At 47.3% G+C, this 18,659-nt stretch overlaps 1 long non-coding RNA gene across 1 annotated transcript; it reads left to right on the forward strand.

Annotated features, from left to right (window-relative positions):
* The first annotated feature begins 3,411 nt into the window (after positions 1–3,411).
* Positions 3,412–4,296, forward strand: LOC138918931 (uncharacterized). Its single transcript, XR_011428697.1, has 2 exons — positions 3,412–3,551; positions 3,929–4,296. It is a non-coding gene; the product is annotated as an uncharacterized lncRNA (long non-coding RNA).
* The last annotated feature ends 14,363 nt before the right edge of the window (positions 4,297–18,659 follow it).

The raw sequence follows: 18,659 nt of genomic DNA on the forward strand, positions 1-18,659 counted from the left end.
AGAGTCTCCTTCCTTCCCTCCCTTCCTGCCTTTCCTCATTATTTTCTGACCAACTACTACGCGCAGGGCCCTTATCTAAGTCATGGAAGAGAATCAGCCAGAGACTCGCAATTAGGATGCTTACAATCGGAGGTAAGAAAGTTAAGAAGGGAAAAGGATTGAGGACTGTGAGATCATGCCCAACTGGGGAATCCGAGAAGGCTTCCTGGAGGAGCTAGCGTTGTGTTCTGAGTCCTGAAGAACACATAGGATTTGGATGGGTAGAGAAAGGGCTCTCACGAGCAAAGGAGAGAGGGTGAGGCAAGGAAGAGAGGTGGAGAAGCTGGGAGCACAGGAAGAAAGTGGTGGTCTGGATGATTGCAGGTCATCCTGGGGTTGGTTTCAGGGTTCGAACCATGAGCCCAAGGGAAAGCGAAGTTTGCCTCGTCCTGGGATGCTCAGAGAAACGTTCTGACCCACTTGTTTACCTGTTTTTCTCTTTCCCCTCTCTTGAGCACATCTTTCTCTGTTGGAGGCTTATTTATAATTCAGGCAACCTCCTTCAAAGGGAGCAGGTGTTTCTCTGGGATGAAACACCTTGGGAAGCAGCAAGTACAACTGGAAAGAAAAGCATGTCACAGCACAGCCAGGCAGAGAGAAGCTTGGGTTGAGGCAAGGGCAGAAGGAAGAGGAGGCTAGCTGGCACAAGGTGACAAGGCAGCGAAAGAGAGCGTCATTCCCTTCCCACCCCCACCTCTCTCTCTCTCTGTCAAAATCTGGATTGACATTACCGTCCCTCAACCCCACTGTCTGTGACTCCATCATTAGATTGCCTTTCTTTGAGTCTCCACAGCTCCTCCTTCAAGATGCCCCTTTTAAAATGCTCACATCCTCATAAAGGACTGTCACCTGGGTTCCTCAGCAAGCCAAGGAAGTAAACGTGCTTTATTATGGGGTGCAATCCCAAGGAGCAGAAGAGAAGAGAGGAGTGAGGCTGAGAGAGAGCCAATAGAAGGGCATGTTTTCAAGCTGGCCACAACTTGGTATAAACTACAGCTGCTCATTTGCCGAGACCCTCTTCTGAGAGCCATGCAACAACCATATACACCATTCCATCTCAGTCCGGAGGAGGAAGAGAGGAGAACGTATCTGCTGGCTCCCATCTCCTATTGGAGACATTTGGCCCATGGGGCATGAATTCCTCCACTCCTCCACGTGGCACAGGCACGAACACCAGGCAGGTCCCGAGGTATTTTATGTGTCAGGGTCAACAAGGAAGCCCCAGGACTGATGGTGAATGAATGGCCTTGAGGTGAGGCACTGTGGGGTCACGTCCAGGTGAAGGTTGCTGGCCCACACAGATTTGGTGACTGCAGTGAAGACCGGGGCTGAAACAAACAGCCTTTGGAGAGGCCAAAGAGTTTCTGGAGATGCCTACGAGGTATCTGGTTGAGGGACAGTCCTTCCTCTTATTATTAGCAGATCTCGCCTTAGTTTCCAGCTAGCTCTTCAGCAGGTGCCTTCATGCTGGCAAACCACTGAGAGCAGGAGCCAGACTCAGATTGGACCTGCCTGTGGGTGAAGGTGCTGGGAGCATGGTGGGCATCAGGCAAGCTTACCCACCACCCCCTGACCCAGGTTGGGATGTGGCTGTGATTTGAATCACCTTGAAAGCCCATTTTGGACTGCTCACCTGCGACTAGGAGGCAGACCCCAGAGGGCCTCCCCAAGCAAATATAACCCTGAAAAAAGATAAAGCATTAAAGGGACTCCTGAGGACCCAGCATTATTAATGGCCTATTCAAGCTGGGGAAAATCAATAGCTGTTTAGAAAGGGCTTTGGGGAAGAAACTAGTTTCGGTTAAGAAAAGCAAAAAATGTTTGCTCTCTATGAGGATGAAAGGATGAAGCAGGATTTCCCCCAGACTGGCAGTGTTTCTATAAACTTTGATCGACACCTGCCAAGAAGGAGGGTCTGTGCGCGTGTGAGCAGAAATTGACTAGATTGATTTCTTAGTCTGATTTTCCCTTACCTATCCAGAGATTCCAAATTCCAAAACAGAAAATACAGTTTTCTAAAACACATTAGTACCTTCTTTCCCAAAGCGCTCAGGAAATGAAAAAGGCTTTTAAAGCTCTGGGGGACACATTTGAAACGCTGTGTATTTCAGTTTGACAGTGAAAGTGAAAACAAGCCCAGATTCTATTTGACGGGTACCGTGTTTATCTAATACTTTTCTCCAGGAGTTCCAAGCTCTGCTGGATGTAAACACTTTCTTCTTTCCCCTAAGGGAAAGAGGTGGTCAGCATTATTTGCCCAGTTTGGCAGCTAGAGAGGCCAAGTGTGTGACCGGGGAATGATCTCTAAAAGAACACAGCGACAGTGTGGGGCATGACTGTCCTCCACTGTCTGTCTTTTTGATTAAGTTGCTGTTTCAGACTAGAAATCATGGTAGAGAGCCCGGATGAAGCACCATCATTGGAAAAGGGGAAAAGAGAAGCATTGTAGATCACAGAGGGCCACTCCTTCCCTGGGTCTGGAAATTTGCTTGTGTTCACTTCCTTTGTTCCTCACCCTGCAGGATGAAAGCTGACCACTCGTCTGTGGCAGACAGACCAGCACTCCAGCCATCCAGTGAGGGCTCTCCTGGTCCCCCAGTGACTTTGTTCAGAACCAGGGTGCTGGCATCCGTCCCAGTGACCTGGTGTGGCTTATGTCATGACCTAAGGATACTTGAGTTCAGTTCCCCTTTGTTAAGGGCCTTCTGTGTGTCCTTGTGAGCAGGGCACTGAGTGGCCATGGGAGGCTGCACTTGGCAGAGGCAGAAGAGAGGACTCTTTGGTGCCGACTCCAGTGACAGTGGCCCCTCAGGTATGGTAGGCCCTCATGGGAAGCCACAGGGCCTGTGGCATTCTGTTACCAGCAGCCTGGGCACGAGAAGGCAGCTCAGTACTATGAACAGCTGTCCCAGCTTCAGTTCGAACCCCAGCTCTGTCCCTTAGCGTTGTCGGTCTTGGGGAAGTACACTGTTTAAGCTTGCTGGACTTGGGCCTCCTCGTCTCCCCCTCAGAATGGGGGGATTAAATCGTATGGTATGTGTCAGTGCCTGGCATGCGGGAGGCACTCTGTAATTCTGCTCCTCGTTAGGACTGGTTTCGTTCCTGGTGCCTCCGGGTGACCCTATTTCATGACTGGAAGCTGCACTTCCCTTGGCTCCCTTTGTCACTCCTGTTTGGGCTTGTATCTGTCAGGGAGGTCCACAGGTGGAAAATTACAGGCAGTTTGGAGCGTGCCTCAAAGCACACCCACTGTTCCCACAGGAAAATCGGGAAGCTTCCAGACTCCAGGGCCCCCCAACTGCAGGGGGGCTGGGGTGGAGCGGTGTTTGATTGAACACGCTTGTTTTTCTTTGCAGGTTTCTTTGGCAATCTGAAAGGGCATAGCCTACTGCTGATGAAACAGTGTTTTCCATCTCTGTCTTCCCGATCAGATATCATCTGTCTACGAGGCTTGGGAGGGGAGGGGATAAGATCTCCAGAGACTCCGGATCTGCTCCCTGATTTCCTACCAGGTAGGAGGAATTGCTTTAGGAAGAAAATTGTCAGGGGGTGGAGAACCAGCATGGTTCCGGGAAACGCTGCATGGCTCCCCTCCCTCCTTCTCCCCTTCCTTCCCACTGCTCCAGCAGCGGCTGTTCAGACGCCAGCACAGCTGACCTTAACATTGACAGACAAGCCCCCCCACCCCCAACCCATTCCCACAGGCCTGCTTTAACTGGGAGGTGCTGCTTTGTGCCATTTGTGCCTTTGCATGGGCCACACACAGCCTCCTGGGGACAGGGGCAAAACACATATTACAGGTGCGTGCAATCTGGGCAGGAGAAGGTGGGAGTGTCTTTGTCTTCCACGGGCGTAGTAGATGTTATCTATGGGCTTTTTATGTTTTCAGAGGTTATGTGAGATCCTGAGGCCTTCCTCTTCTAGGCTGAATCAAGCCCCCCAAATTCGTATGTTGAAGTCCTAACGCCTAGTACCTCAGAACGTGACTGTATTTGGAGATGGGACCTTTGAAGAGGCGTTTAGGGTAAAATGAGGTCCTATGGGCGGGCTGTAATCCAGTATGGCTGGTGTCCTTATAAGAAGGGGAGATTAGGACGCAGACAAGTACAGCGGAAAGGCCATGAGAAGACACAGGGAGAAGACGGCCATCTACAAGTCAAGGAGAGAGGCCTCAGACGGAGCCAACTCTGCTGACACCTTGCTCTCGGACTTCCAGCCTCCAGAACTGTGGGAAAATAAACTTCTGTTGTTTAAGCATCCCAGTCTGTTGCACTTGGTTATGGCTTCCTGAGTGAACCAGTACACTTCCCAATTACATGCCATCAAGTTTTGTGGTGGTGGTCATTGTTTTTTTTTTAAGTTAATTTTTATTTAGTTTATGATAGTTTACAATCTTGTGAAATTTCAGTTGTATATTATTGTCTGTCAGTCGTGTTGTAGGTGCACCCCTTCACCCTTTGTGCCCACCCCTCACCCTCCCCTTTCCCCTGGTAGCCACTAATCTGTTCTCTTTGTCTGCATGTTTAAATTCCTCATATGAGTGGAGTCATACAGAGATTGTCCTTCTCTATCTGGCTTATTTCACTTAGCATAATTCCCTCAAGGTCCATCCATGTTGTTGTGAATGGGACGATTTTATTCTTTTTTATGGCTGAGTAGTATTCCATTGTATATATATACCATATCTTCCTTATCCACATCAGTTGATGGGCACTTAGGTTGCTTCCACGTCTTGCCTATTGTAAATAATGCTGCAGTGAACATAGGGGTGCATGGGACTTTTGGAATTGCTGTCTTCAAGCTCTTTGGATAGATACCCAATAGTGGGATGGCTGGATCATATGGTATTTCTATTTTTAATTTTTTGAGAAATCTCCATACTGTTTTCCATAGTGGCTGCACCAGTTTGCATTCCCACCAGCAGTGTATGAGGAATCCTTTTTCTCCACTCCACAACCTCTCCAACATTTGTTACTTTTTGTTTTGGTTATTTTTGCCATTCTAAGGGTATAAGGTGATTTCTTAGTGTAGTTTTGATTTGCATTTGCCTGATGATCAGTGATGATGAACATCTTTTCATGTGTCTATTGGCCATCTGTGTAGCTTCTTTGGAGAAATGTCTGTTCATGTCTCCTGCCCATTTTTGATCAGGTTGTTTAATTTTTTGTTGTTGAGTTGTGTTGGTGGTCATTGTTTTTAATGGGGAGTCCCTCTTGAGTTTGAAGGATATATTCAAAGGGAGCTTGTTTTTTTGATGAGTAAGGTTTATTAGAAATCACTTGGGGCTGGCCCGGTGGTGCAGCAGTTAAGTGTGCATGTTCCACTTCGCTGGCCTGGGGTTCCCCCATTCAGATCCTGGCACTGCTTGGCAAGCCATGCTGTGGTAGGCGTCCCACATAGAAAGTAGAGGGAGATGGGCATGGATGTTAGCTCAGGGCCAGTCTTCCTCAGCAAAAAGAGGAGGATTGGCAGCAGATGTTAGCTCAGGGCTAATCTTCCTCCAAAAAAAAAAGAAAGGAAGGAAGGAAGGAAGGAAGGAAAGAAGGAAGGAAGGAAAGAAGGAAGGAAGGAAGGGAGGAAGAAAGAAAGAAAGAAAGAAAGAAAGAAAGAAAGAAAGAAAGAAAGAAAGAAAGAAATCACCTCATGACGCTCTTGGCAGATTTAGACAAGAGACAAAATGCAAACCCATGCTCGCCAGTGTTGGTGCATTTGCGCTACAGATCCTGGACTGGAGAGAGAATCGGGGAAGATGCATCTGTCTGTACTGACACAAAATGTTGTGAGTTTGTGAGATTTGTCCCGCCAAGCAGGACCAAGAAAAATGAGCAATTATGACAGCAAGTTCTTCATCTTAAGAATTGATTTATAACATCATTAGAGAACTAGATATTTGTCTCACTTAAAAGGCTCTTTTTTATTTGATAAGAAATATGTTTCTGTCAGTTATAATTCTAGTTAACCTAATACAACGTGCTCTGGGCTTCAGTTTTTCCTTCAGTTGTTGATAATTCGATCAACCTTTATTACCTCTTCAGTTCTTTCTGGGGCCAGAAGATTCTAGAATTTTTTATAATAATAACTCTCTTTTGAATAGCACTTTGAAAGAAGTCTCATAACAACCCTGTGAGGCTGCACACGCATCATTACTAAGAACTAGGATTTGTGTACCATCTTATCTTTTACAAATTGCCTTCACATCCACTGTCTTGTTTAACTGCCAGAGAAATTAAATGAATTGGTCGAAAATACATAGCGATTTTTAATGCTGAGCTTGGATTAGAACCCAAGCCAGAACTTTTTCCATGATATCATCCTTTTTCTTCACAAACAGGCTTAGAATTTTGGCCTCTGATGGTCTAAAAAGTCCTGTAACTTATTTTTACCCATCCTTCCAGGCCCAGTTCAGAGGCCACCTCTTCTGTGCAGACTTGCCAGATACAATGCAGAATGAATCACTCCTTCATCTGTGACCCCCAAAGCACTTTCTCAGGCCCTTCCTCAGAACTCTCAGCCCCTCTTGCTTGTATTTTGGTTATCTCTGTACCCATCTTATCACCCCAATAGACAAAGCTCTGTTAGGCTGAGAGGAGGACTTAGCCCAACCACTCCCACGCTCAACCACCAGTGTTCAACTCATGTTCAGGACGTGAAGCTGAATTGAGTTCACGTGCCCCGAATGTCAGGTGCAGGGGTGCTCCTTGGCTAAAGGGGAGTTCACTGCTTCCTGGAGTAGATGGGAATGCGGACACTTCATCTGCAAAAACTGGATGGATTTTTCTGATGGGAGAGTGCCTGATTCAAACCTCCTTGCACCTACACTAATGCCGTCTTCCTGCTGCTCCCCAGCTGCATCTTTACTCGGTTTCCTAGTTCTTCTGTTTTTCCCTTGGGTAGGTTTGAGTGCTTCTAACCACTCCTCCTACCTCCACCACTCTCCTTCTCCTACCAGCTCTCATCCACAAACCCTGCAGGGAACTCCAAAAACACAGCAGCCTCTACAACGCAGACCCACTGACCTTCAGATTTCAACCTGAGGCCCTCGTGGAGCCAGAGGCAGCAAAAACTCGGCTGGACTGAGGCCTGTGAATGGAATTTACCTCTCTAGTAATACTCTCAGAAATCGTACTATTGGTGGAATGTTCTTTAGAAAATTTTTCAGTCCTTAATTTTTCAGGATGGTGGAAGATAATTCACAATGATCAGTTTCAGCTGTTAAATATTCCATATCCATATAAATATTTCCCATCACTGCTTTTCTGTAGTCTCTGAGTTCTCTAAATGTGTTAGATAAACAGTGATAATGGAACGTACTCTAAAATGTAGAACACTGCCATTCCTAGGACCCGGTCCCCAACTCAGGTCTGACCCCTCAAATCCCTCTTGCTCCTCACCCACACTTCAGCCTCCCAATAGCTTCTTTGTCTGGGGTAAGGTTTTCGTAAAACTGCAGGTTAAGCTGCTAGTTCCTGATGCAAAGGCAGACAGCAGGCTGCGCACAATTCTTCCTGGGCATTTCACTCAGAGCAAAGAGTGATCTTTTCTGAGGCTCGAGAACATCAATATGTGACTGCTTTGCTAAAACACTTTCCGTCTCTCACAGTCAGAGGAATGTGCTTGCCTTGAGCTAGCCTCCAGTTTCTTGTTAAAAGCTAATTTTAGAGCTCATTTGGGTTCCATTAGTATACGGTGCTGTTGCAAATCTGACATTAACATTGGCGGCTTGATGAGTAGCAAAGAGAGGAGAAGCTTTTACCCTGACTGCAGCGATGCAGGCACATATGGTGTCATTTTTCAAGGAACAGATTTTTGTCTTTCGTGCCATTTCAGAGCTGTTTCCCTCTGAAATTACCAGCTCTAATTTAATGCAGAACATGTCTGGATGTCACTGCAGAGATCTAGTTAAACTGAGAGAGCTGGCAGGTTCCACAAATTTGCAAAAGCAGTGTTCATTTGCACAGGATAATGTCTCCCGAGTCCATGTTCATAGCCTAGGAATCAGCCGCCAGCAAGTGTGGGGGGGCTCTGCCCTTAGGATGAGAGCCGGGTCATGATTCTGGGTCTGAGGCTGGGACTCTGGTCACACAAACCCAAGTGAGGGGAAGTCAGGGTTTCCTAACCTCCAGGTACGTCCTCTGCTGCCCATGTGCTTGGGCCCACATGGCTTACCTGGGATCTGTGAGTCCAACTGGGGCAGTGACAGGGACCACACAAGACCCCATTGCTAATCTGAACTCTGCCCATAGCTGGCTGGCCTCTGCTGCCTCACCTGCAAAACAAGGGAATTCGGACACTCTCTGTAGCTAAGCCCACTAGCCTGTCGTAGTAACTTGCATTTATCTAACTTTTTCCATTTTTCTGAGAATTTTCATGTTTGTCTTGTCCTGTGATCATCACAACATCCTGTGAGGCAGGCATTCCTGTCTCATACTTGGGAAATTCTGACTCAGAGAGGCAAGGAAACTCACCCAAGATCGCACAGCTGCTCAGAGAGAGAGCTGGGACTCGAACCTAGTTGGCCTCACTCCTGGTTCAAGGCTCTCAGAAGTCAACAGACTGGCTCAGAAACCAAGTTTGAACACGGCAGCCCTTCATCAGGGGCCATCATAGAGAGCAAATAGCCTTGCCCAACAGGCCTACGCTGTTCAAACTTATCCAAGGTGGGAAGATTGCACAATGACGTGGGACATCATATTCTTGCCTTGGGACACACAGTATCACAACTGAGCACCCCAGTAGGGGCTGAAATGTAGTAGGAAAATCGCTAGAGCTAGTTCTAATCTGGGCTCTGTCTCAAGTTGCTGTGTGACCTCGAAGAAGTCACTTGGCCTTTCTGAGCCTCAGTTCCTAAATGAGGCAGGTGGATAAGCTGCTCTCCAGTGTAACTTTCCTTTGGATAGGTTTATAGTTCTGTGGCAACAGGTTCAATGCCAACACCAAAGAACACAGCAGCAAGTGTAAGACTTTTGGTCAGAGAGCAGCCTCTATGGCCAAGACATTCAAACTGGTAAAATAAAATGCTCCAGGAAGTTAAAAAGTGAAGCTTATATAAAGAGCGACCAAAGTGGGTTACTTCTGTAAGTGACTAGGCAAATGCTAAAACAGGAGTCACACTCAAATCACGCAAGTCATGCAAGTTAATAACGAAAGATGTGGGCAATAGGGACACTAGGGAGTGGTGGGGACTACAGTAAATTGGCAAGCACTGCCTGACTAAAGGGAACAGTGACCACTCTGCTCCAGGCGAGTGTTGCCAGGGAGGCATGTAATGTAGTGCAAACAATATTCCAGCTTTTCAAGAGAATTGGAGATCTGAATATTCATATGAAATATCCTAATTTTTAAACATTGGAAACAAATCCAAAAACTTAAAAACCCTTTCATGCCAAACAAAATGTGTCTGCTAGCCATATGCTGCCCAAGAACCCCAGTTTGCTAATTCTGTGCTAACATCTTCTGGGTTCGTTTGTGTCTATCTCTGCCTTAAACAGTTCCAGAGGGCCTGTTTCCTGGCCTCCCCGGGAGCAGGCTGCAGCAGTGACCCGCCTGTACTGTTTCAAGTCAACAATACTTTGCATCACACAAACCCCATTTTCCTGTCCATGGCCTTGGAGGCTGGACCCCTGACAGGGGCCAGCATGCACACCCGGTTCCCACTCTGCCTGCCTGAAAGTGACCTTCTCCTGAGAGGCAAACAACAGCGGGCGGGGAAACAAGGGGTTTGGCCTTGCTAGGAGGGTAAGACAGACGAGGTTATTTTTTCCCTGCTATGATTTTTACATTATTGGATCACGTAACCATTTTTATTGTTAATTTAGGTACAAATTAATTGCTGTACAAATGAACGAAAGCACAGACGAATGCCCTCACCATTACTTGAACCTTAAATGGCAATTACTCGGCTTTGTAATCCAATATAGCAAACATTCGTGCCGCCGTGGTACACCCTCTGGCCCAGTGCACTGCTGATGGGAACAGCGGACATCCCTGGGGTTTCCCTGAGCCCCTGCGCAAACCTGGGAGCAAGGTGTTGCCGACCGCAGAGCTTCCGTGTCTGCCTGACTCTTCTTTCCAAGGGTAACTGAATAAAGGTATTAGAGGATTTGACAGAATGGCCATGTCCTGGCTTTTCCCCTGAAGGATTTCTTATCACATCTTGAGATTCTCTGCTTATTCTTCTCTTCAGAGCCACATATAAAATATCAGTAGTGGAAAGCACTTTAGAGAAACCCCTGTCCAGGCAGCATGCACAGACCCCCAGCTTGGGTGTGGGGGCCTCCTACGTGCTCCCACAGTCCGAGTACTGGCCCCATTAGGTTCTGATCGCACTGAGGTGGAGCCATCCAGTTATTTGGCTGAGTCTCCCCCCAACTGGACCACAAGCATCTCGAAAGCAGGGACGGAATCTTACCCCCCTTAGTGGCCCTGCTCGGGGCATGGCACCTCATGTTGGCATGGGCAGTGATGCTCAGAAATGAAACAGAATTCACTTATCTGCCTGGAGCACCTCCTCAGAGCACCCTCTCCACACAGGTACCACGCAAGTAATTTCCTCCTTTGTGTCACAGGCTTTTGTAATTTCCTGCCTAATTTTCTCATCTTCCATGTCACAGTGAAAGTGAAAATATCCATCTAGAAATCTCTCTTTGGTTTCCATTTGCCAAATCAATCCCATCACCCCCTTACAAATAAAACGTGGTTACTTTTTGATCAAATGAAAAGATATTGTATGAATAATGGAATTGTAGTGTACAATTTTTTTTTAAGACAGGAAGAATGTCCCTTCGTGGACAGCCCTCTGTCCCAGACTCTAGATTAAATCTAGCAAATTTTCTTTTCTTGTCCTTGAGATAGTTGCACTGGAACCTGTTTTGAAGTTTTTATGAGATTGTAGATTCTCGTCACAAAGAACTGAAGGTAAAGAGTCCGTGACTAGTTTTCTCTAAACACTATAGTCATTTGAGAGCCTGTTTACAATTCAGAGAATTTCTGAGTCACTCGCAGGAAAATGTCTTCGTCTGCATACTTTACATTCCAATAGAAGAGCCCTTAACTTTTGGTCAAAAGTGGTTTAAGCATCACTTGTAAGCCAATTATAATGACTTTCCTATAGTTGTTCTTGATTTCCTTACAGAGGCTAGCTGCATGGGTTTGTGTTCAATGGACTTTTTCTCTTTTCAAGTCTGCACTCTGTACAGAACCTAACACTTGAGCAATGTTTGTTGAACGACTAAATGAGTGAATGAATGATGGATGTCTCAAGAACAAAGGTAACGAAACATTCATTTATCCTAGAGAGTTCTTCCTTTGACGTTGTTGATAGAACTCAGATTTAGACTAGTAGAATGTTGGAGACAAAATAACCCAGAAATATCTAATCTAGTTCAGCATTTTTTACTTTTCAGATTTAGCATGTGAGGTTCAGAGTACCCCAAGATCACCTGGAACCCTCAAGGGAAATTTCAGGAAATTGTACCAAATATGAACCCTAAGGAAAGCTTAGGTTTCCATGGCACTGAACGTGGACTTTTTCATCACTTTCTGTTTTTTGTTTTTTGTTTTTTACCTTTGTGCGATTCTCATAAATTAACTGAGATTCAGAAGTATGTGAAACAACTAGTTCATCAAAGCTCTTAAATACTTCTTGGCTCTCTTCATCCACTAGTTACTATGGAGTGGAGTATGGAGTTCGGTGGAGCAGAACCCTCCAGAGGGTTCATTACTGATGCGAAGGGAGTGGAAAGAGCTCTGGTTCCTGAGTCAGAGGATGGGCCCAGGTCCCAGCTCTGCCAGCTGTAGATCCTGCGGGGAATGAGGTCTGTGAGCCCTGCCCTCATCCTCAAGCAGAAGTCGCCACCCCTGTTCCGCCATCCTCACCGGCAGTTAGAAGAGCCCATGAGATACGCATGTGAAAATGTTTTAGAAATTGTAAAGCATGCAAGGGGTTAAGCCTGTTCCCCACAATGTGTCCCTGGAGACAGAGTAAGCAGGCAGAGTGCACGGTGGTGAGGGGTGGAGGGCAACCCAGGGGTGCGTGCCTCCCTGCCCAAGAACTACGAAACAAGGGAAATTAACTTTCTGAGGGTCAAACCAGTGGTTCCCAACTTTTTCCAGTATAAGTCCTCATTTTTATCATCAAAATATTCCCCAGACCTACTCCCACACGATAATATTTATACTTTTAGTATCTGCTGATTGAGAAAATACATACTGACAAAAAGCTATTGTGAATTATGACCACTCTTTAAATTGCCTATATTTTATTAATTACTGCATCATATTAACACTTTTCACAAATACTGGTACTAGATTAGAGTAAACCATGTTAGTTATTCAACCTCCAGGCCCTCATAGATTAGGTGGCTTCTCAAAATAATTCCCTCTGCTCTCAGATCAGGAAAATCCTGCGTTAAAATTAATCCGCTCATTAAACATAATGCATGAATCAGAGCCAAGTAATGCAATCATCTTAAGTGGACTCTGGCCCCAGGTTGAAGTCAGGCTTCACTGATGGCGTTAACAGAAACCAAAGAAACAAGATGTTGGTCACTAGAAGACTTGGCTGCCAGCGGAAGCCAGAAGAGGCGGCTCCATCCAGGTGAACCCTGGCCGCACCTTCCCAGTCCTGCCCAAGGAAGACGTGCGCGAATGTCAGGACTCAGTCTCAGGTCCTGGTGGAACAATTCCATATGTTCCACTCTGGGCTCAACTGAGTGTCCTTGTTGCCAGCAGAGAGCAGCTAGACATCCTGATTGTTGTGTTTCATTGCACATGAATGTCCTGGATTTAGATCATATAACCACGCTAAGAGCTTGGGTAAGGAGAGAGTAGCCCCAAGCAGTGGCCGACGGGGCAGGCCTCTGAGCCCGTCCCTCAGGGCTGTGAGTAGCCTTGGGACAGCTACTCTACTGGTCCTCACTAGGAGTATATGTTCTTTTTGCATCACTGTGAGCCATGATTTCTTAATCCCAGCACTATTGCCATTTTGGGTCCAATACTCCTTTGATGTGGGGCTAGTTTGTGCATTGTAGCTTGTTGAGCAGCATGATGCCAGTAGCTTCTCGCTCCTGCCCCCACCCCCTAGTTGTGACAACCAAAAATGTCTGCAGACAACGCCAGATATTCCCTGGGGAGAAAAATGTCCCCACCCCCCAGTTGAGAACCACTGGCACGAACCATTCCAGTCAAATGTCTACAGGATGCGACGACATGAGGTTCTTCGAAAAAAGAGTAACTCATTCCTGAATGTGCAATACATTCAATTTATGTACAGTGTCGCCTTTATCCAAAGGATGCTAGAATTCTTGAAAAATCAATTTCAAAGGGCTTGCAGTTAATTTAGAAATACGGTCAAGCTCCACTTCACTATAATGCAAAGGAAATAGAGATTCTGGCAGCTGAGCGGACTGAAACTTTCCTTTGATAACCTAGTGATTCAAGGGTCGTCCTTCCGAGCGTCGATTGTTCCTATTGTAAAAGTATGGTGGGGATGGCTTGCACTGGCCAGGGGAGTCTTTGGAAGCTGCTGATATCTTGTTGTTTTAAAAAATAAATCCTTGATTTGTTTTTGAGTCTTTATAATTTACTTCTTTCTCCTAAAAACAGTACAAAAAAGATATCCCAGTTACCAGAAATTCAATTAGTTTTGTGCTGATAAATTGAGGATTTTTGCTAAAACGGTTCCAGCTTTTTCTAAAGGATTCTCCCATTGGAAATTCCTTCCTTTGAGGAGAGCATGCCCACCACAGTCAAACCCCTCAGCAGTGCAGAATCCATCTGTGCTCTTACTTACAGAGAAATTTCCACCTGGTTCTGTTCAGGAGTGAGGTTTTCCATTTTGGCCTCATCCCTACTCCTGGCCCCGGAGGCCACCATTTGCTGTTCCAGGCTTTACAAGTGCCCAGCGCTGGTGGTGGGGGGGAGTCCACGCCGAGCCCCGCGCTGAGTGCCCTTCCATCTGCTCCCTTCTTCCCTGCCTCTCCCCGACTTCAAGAACTCAGGCATCTCCACTCCTCCTGTCTGGGTCCAGTGGCCGCCTCCTGCTTCCTCGAGCCCGGTTGTGTCTAGTCTCCGGGAGAAGAAAATCTGCTCCTCGAGCACACTCTGAGCCTTCCCCTCGCTCTAGCTCTGTGGTTTCTGTGTGTGTTTCTGGTCAGTGTGGATCAGGGTGTCCTGGGTACCAGTGAGAGGGCAGACTGAGGGAAACACACAGACTAACTCTTGGAGATGTCACCCTGCGTGTGCCTTACCAACGATGTGAGACAGAAATCAAGGCAGAAAGGGGTAACAATCTCGGCAGGCCTGCATGGGGAGCTCCTGCAGAGGCACGGGGCGTCTCGGGGTGGCTGGGCCTTGAGCTCATTGCTTAGTCTTTTCCTGCTGCGGAAAAGGAAACAAACGTGCTGGCTGTTTAGCCACAGTATTAAAGAGAGCCTCCCTGGGGGTGCTGGGATATGAAGGAGAGGTTCTGGGTTTGAGACCTTGAAGTCACCCCAGTGGGCGGCCTGCTGGAGGAGGAACAGTGGCCCGAGCCCAGCTGTAGGCAGGCCAGCCCCCTGTCAAGGAGGCCCCTCTGATGGGCAAAGGGGAACCCTCACGGTGGCAGTGCTCTCCACCTCACCACGGTCCCCATGACAGGCAGGAGAGGAGGCGAACCTGGCCTGACTGTGAGGAAAGAGGTAAGCTAAATGCTCGCGTTAGAAATGCCGTTCTTTCTTCCCCCAGCAGGGTGGGCTGGGTGCTGGGCAGACCCCCATGGCTGCTGGCCGCCCCTCCGGTGCTGGAGCAGGAGAGCTGCGGCCTCTGGCAGAAAGGCCCAGCCGGGGCACCTGCCGCAGTGAGCGCGGGCCCATTGCCTGGGCCTTGGGACAGGCCTGTCCTGCCGCGGCCTTGCTCTCCGGGTGCTGCTGTTCCCCAGGGAGAAGGGGACCAAGTTTATTAAGCCTACTGGGTGCCAGATACTTTATGTATATAATCTCAATCAACTCAACAATCGTGCAGAGTAGATATTTTTATCCCCTTTTTATAGACGAGGTAAGACGAGAGGCTTAGCGAGGTCAAGCGACTTGCCCAAAGTCACACAACTTGGAAGACCGTGAGTCTTCCCAGAAAGGGACTGACCTGGAGGCTCTGCCGCCTCCTGATTGGGCAGCTGCTCTCCCTCGGGGGACACGGCGGGCGAGCCGGGACTGGCCCTGGAAAGTTAGGAGCACTGCTGAGGCCGGGAGAGCCTTCACGGCCCCCTCTGGCGGGACGCAGGCCAGGGCTTTGCCTGGGAATCTCTGTGACAGCAGATCTCAAAGTGAGACGGGCCCAGGCGCCGAGCATCTTCTGAGAAAAATCACTGCTCTTTTCAGAAATGCAAATATTTTGAGATTAAAAAAATTTCAAATCTGCTTCTCATCTGTAATTTGATTAGGAGCTTCTCTATCTCAGTTGGCATTCGCAGCAATGAAATGGCTTGAGGGTCGGTCAGGGGCATCAGGACAGGGAGGAAAAGCTGGGAAATTCTGTGCCCTCCTGTGAATCCAGTGTGGGGTTGAAAGGAACCCCAAGGGGGAGGAGAGGGGGTGGCAGCTGGAAAGAAAAGACCGTGCTCCCTGGGTCTGTAGGAAGAAAGTGGTGGAGACCCCCAGAGAGAGCAAAAGGTCGGGTGGGGGGCCAGTTCTCTGTGGGAGGCCTTGTGTGTTCATTTCTGCCGCTGGCTGCCTGGGGGGCTGAGCGTGAAGGGCTGTGCTGAGCCAGCATCCGGTCGGAAGTACACGTCTGGAGCTCCTGGCGTGGGATGCTGCAGCTGTTCTGGGGATCTGCACAATTAGAATTCTGCTAGCGCTCGGTGCCCACAGGAATCCAGTCACGTGGGCCGCGGTGCCTGGAGCCGGGGTCAATGAGAGCTCAGTCTGAGCGAAAAGCGTTCCTTCCCTCTGAGACGGCGTCCTGCTTCAGTTGCACCCTGCTGGGCTCTTGCTCACAGTAAACCCAACCACCTGCAGGAGCAGGATCCTGCGGATGACCCAGGCCGGGTTTCTGGAACAAAGGGAATCACTTCCCCTTCTGATGAGGGTTTGGCCAGCCTACCATTTCTATCAGAGGCTCTTTATCGATACCTCCTCCTCCTTTCTTTGGTTTTCCTCACTACCGCAATGCCGACTTCTCTCCAGCAGGCTAGGATCTAGTTGCTGGATAACTTTGGGACTACAGCTTTAGAGAAATCTTTCTCTTTTCTTCTATCCTGCCCCACTTGCCAAAAATATGTAATTAATTAAGAGGGCAAAAGCTTGCATTAGAATTTCCTGAATCAAAATCAAGGCTTTGTTATTTCTGGGTTTGGGGGATTGAAGAAGGACCAGATTTCCCTCTCTTCTGCTTCCTCCAAGTCTCTCTCTGTCTGCCCCCCTGCCCCGAGCCCCAGTACATAGTTGTATATCCTAGTTGTAGGTCCTACTAGTTCTACGTGGGACGCTGCCTCAGCATGGCCTGATGAGCGGTGTGTAGGTCTCCGCCCAGGATCTGAACCTATGAACCCCGGCTGCTGAAGCGGGGGTGCTAACTTAACCACTATGCTACCCAGCTGGCCCATCTCCACGTCTCTTGATGGCAATGCATTTCCTAGTTATTTCGGCTCACATCTATGATGTAAATCTCCTAGATACTCTCCCTCCAACCACTTAACGCCCCTCTGCCACATGAGAGACTAGATCCGAGATCTTGCCCAGTTTGAGCCTCCCTTCATCCAGCTGGTTGTTTGTTACTGATGAACCTCCCTCCACACCGAAGACCAACAGATTTTTCCCAACGGAGTTCAGATCCTCCCTATTGTTTTCCAGTTTGTTCTTTGCTGCTGCTTTTTGTCCTTCCTGACCAACACCCTCATTCCTGTCAAAGGCCTCCTGTCAGATATCACTACTCTCCTATGTAATGGGCACGTAATGTTCTGTCAGAAATTCATGCTTTCCTACCAGCAATCACTGTTTTCCTGTCAGAAATCACTGTTGTGTCAGAAATCACGACTCTTCTTCTAAAAATCACTGCCCTGAGAAAAATCACCGCTCTCTTCAGAAATCCTTGTTCTCTTGTCAGAAACCCACTAATATCCTGTCAGAAGTCAACATTTTCTGTCAGAAATGCCTGTTTTCCTGTCATAAATGGTTGCTCTTCTGTCAAAAATCCCTGGTCTCCTGTCAGAAATTCCTGCCGTCCTGATAGGGATCCCTGTTTCTTGTCAGAAGTCATTACTTACCCATAGGAAATCGCTGCTCCTTGCCTGATCTTTCTCTCCACAGGCTATTCAGAGTTGTTTGTCAGGCTTTGACATTGGTAGCTTTCCTGTGACTTCCTTGCTCCTGGCTGTTCACACCTGTTTTGCTGCATCTCTTTAAGCTCAATGCTGGGTCCAGAAGCAGCCCCGGGGGCAGTGGGCACAGCCCTGGGGAGTCCACATTCTCCTGCGCCCCTCCTGGGTGATCACAGACAAGTCGTTTTTGCTTGCTGGACTTTTTTCTCCTCTCTTTGTTACGGATGATAATATCATCGACTCTGCCTGCCTCATAGGGTTGTTTAATTTAGATCAATGATGGTTCCGACTTTCAGAAAGCTGCTACCTTGTTTGAGCCAACATCTCTCTTCCTATAATTTTTATTCACTATTGCCCACAGAGCAAGTCTAGTATTTCTACACTACAGCCTTTCAACTCCACCCCTGAATCTTCTCTTACCCAGGAGAAATGCCCCCAGTTCTCTAAGACCCAGATTAAACCTATTCAGTTCCTTGTATGACGTGGTTTCCAGACCTGTCACCAGACTGGCCATATACAACTCCTCTCTGATATGGTCTAGTTTGTTTGGGTTTCCCTTAGAGCGTGGTCTGAGCAGCTCAGGGGAGAACAGGATTGTCACCTCTCTCCTTCTAAAGCAGAGTGTTAATGTGGCCCAAGATTGCGTGACCTTTTGTACCTCAGGCCAACTTTACCATTTACCCTGTAGGATCTTCCCATCCAGAAGCTCCATTTATTCAAGTCACTTTTTTTTTTTTCCTATTAGAGGCTTGTAATTTTCTTTGGATAGATTTTGCATGTCCTTTTAGGTTAATTCCAAAATACTTCATGTTTAGGATTCTTCAGGGAATGAGTTATCCTTTGTTTTCATTATATTTCTTTTTAGTCTTCATCACTGGAATCTAGAAATGGTATTGATTTAATTTTAATTTTATAATCTGCAACGTTGCCGAACAGATTTGTCATTTCTACTAATATTCCTAGAATACTCTGTTTCATTTTTGGAGTGTTTACCGATTCTGTCGTACAACGGGGAAAGCTTTATTTATGGCAAGCTGCAGCACTAATCCAAGCTGTAGCATTTTCCCCTGGAAACACTCAGAATGGGTGACTACATCCTGTTAAGCAGGAGTTTTGCTGGCTACACCTGAAAGAGCACGTCAGAGTACAAGAAAATGAGAGTGACTTGATTAGAGGGTAATCTTCAATTAATTCTGATTCCTATTTTTAAAAGCAAATCATTCAATAGCATTGGTAATTCAACCATTAATAGCAACAAATTGCTTACCACTTACTTCACAACTGAGCACTGATTGCACCAAAGTTGAGAAAACCCAGCCTGATGATTAAA

This window comes from Equus caballus, chromosome 19, assembly GCF_041296265.1.
Source record: "Equus caballus isolate H_3958 breed thoroughbred chromosome 19, TB-T2T, whole genome shotgun sequence".
Classification (NCBI taxonomy): domain Eukaryota; kingdom Metazoa; phylum Chordata; class Mammalia; order Perissodactyla; family Equidae; genus Equus; species Equus caballus.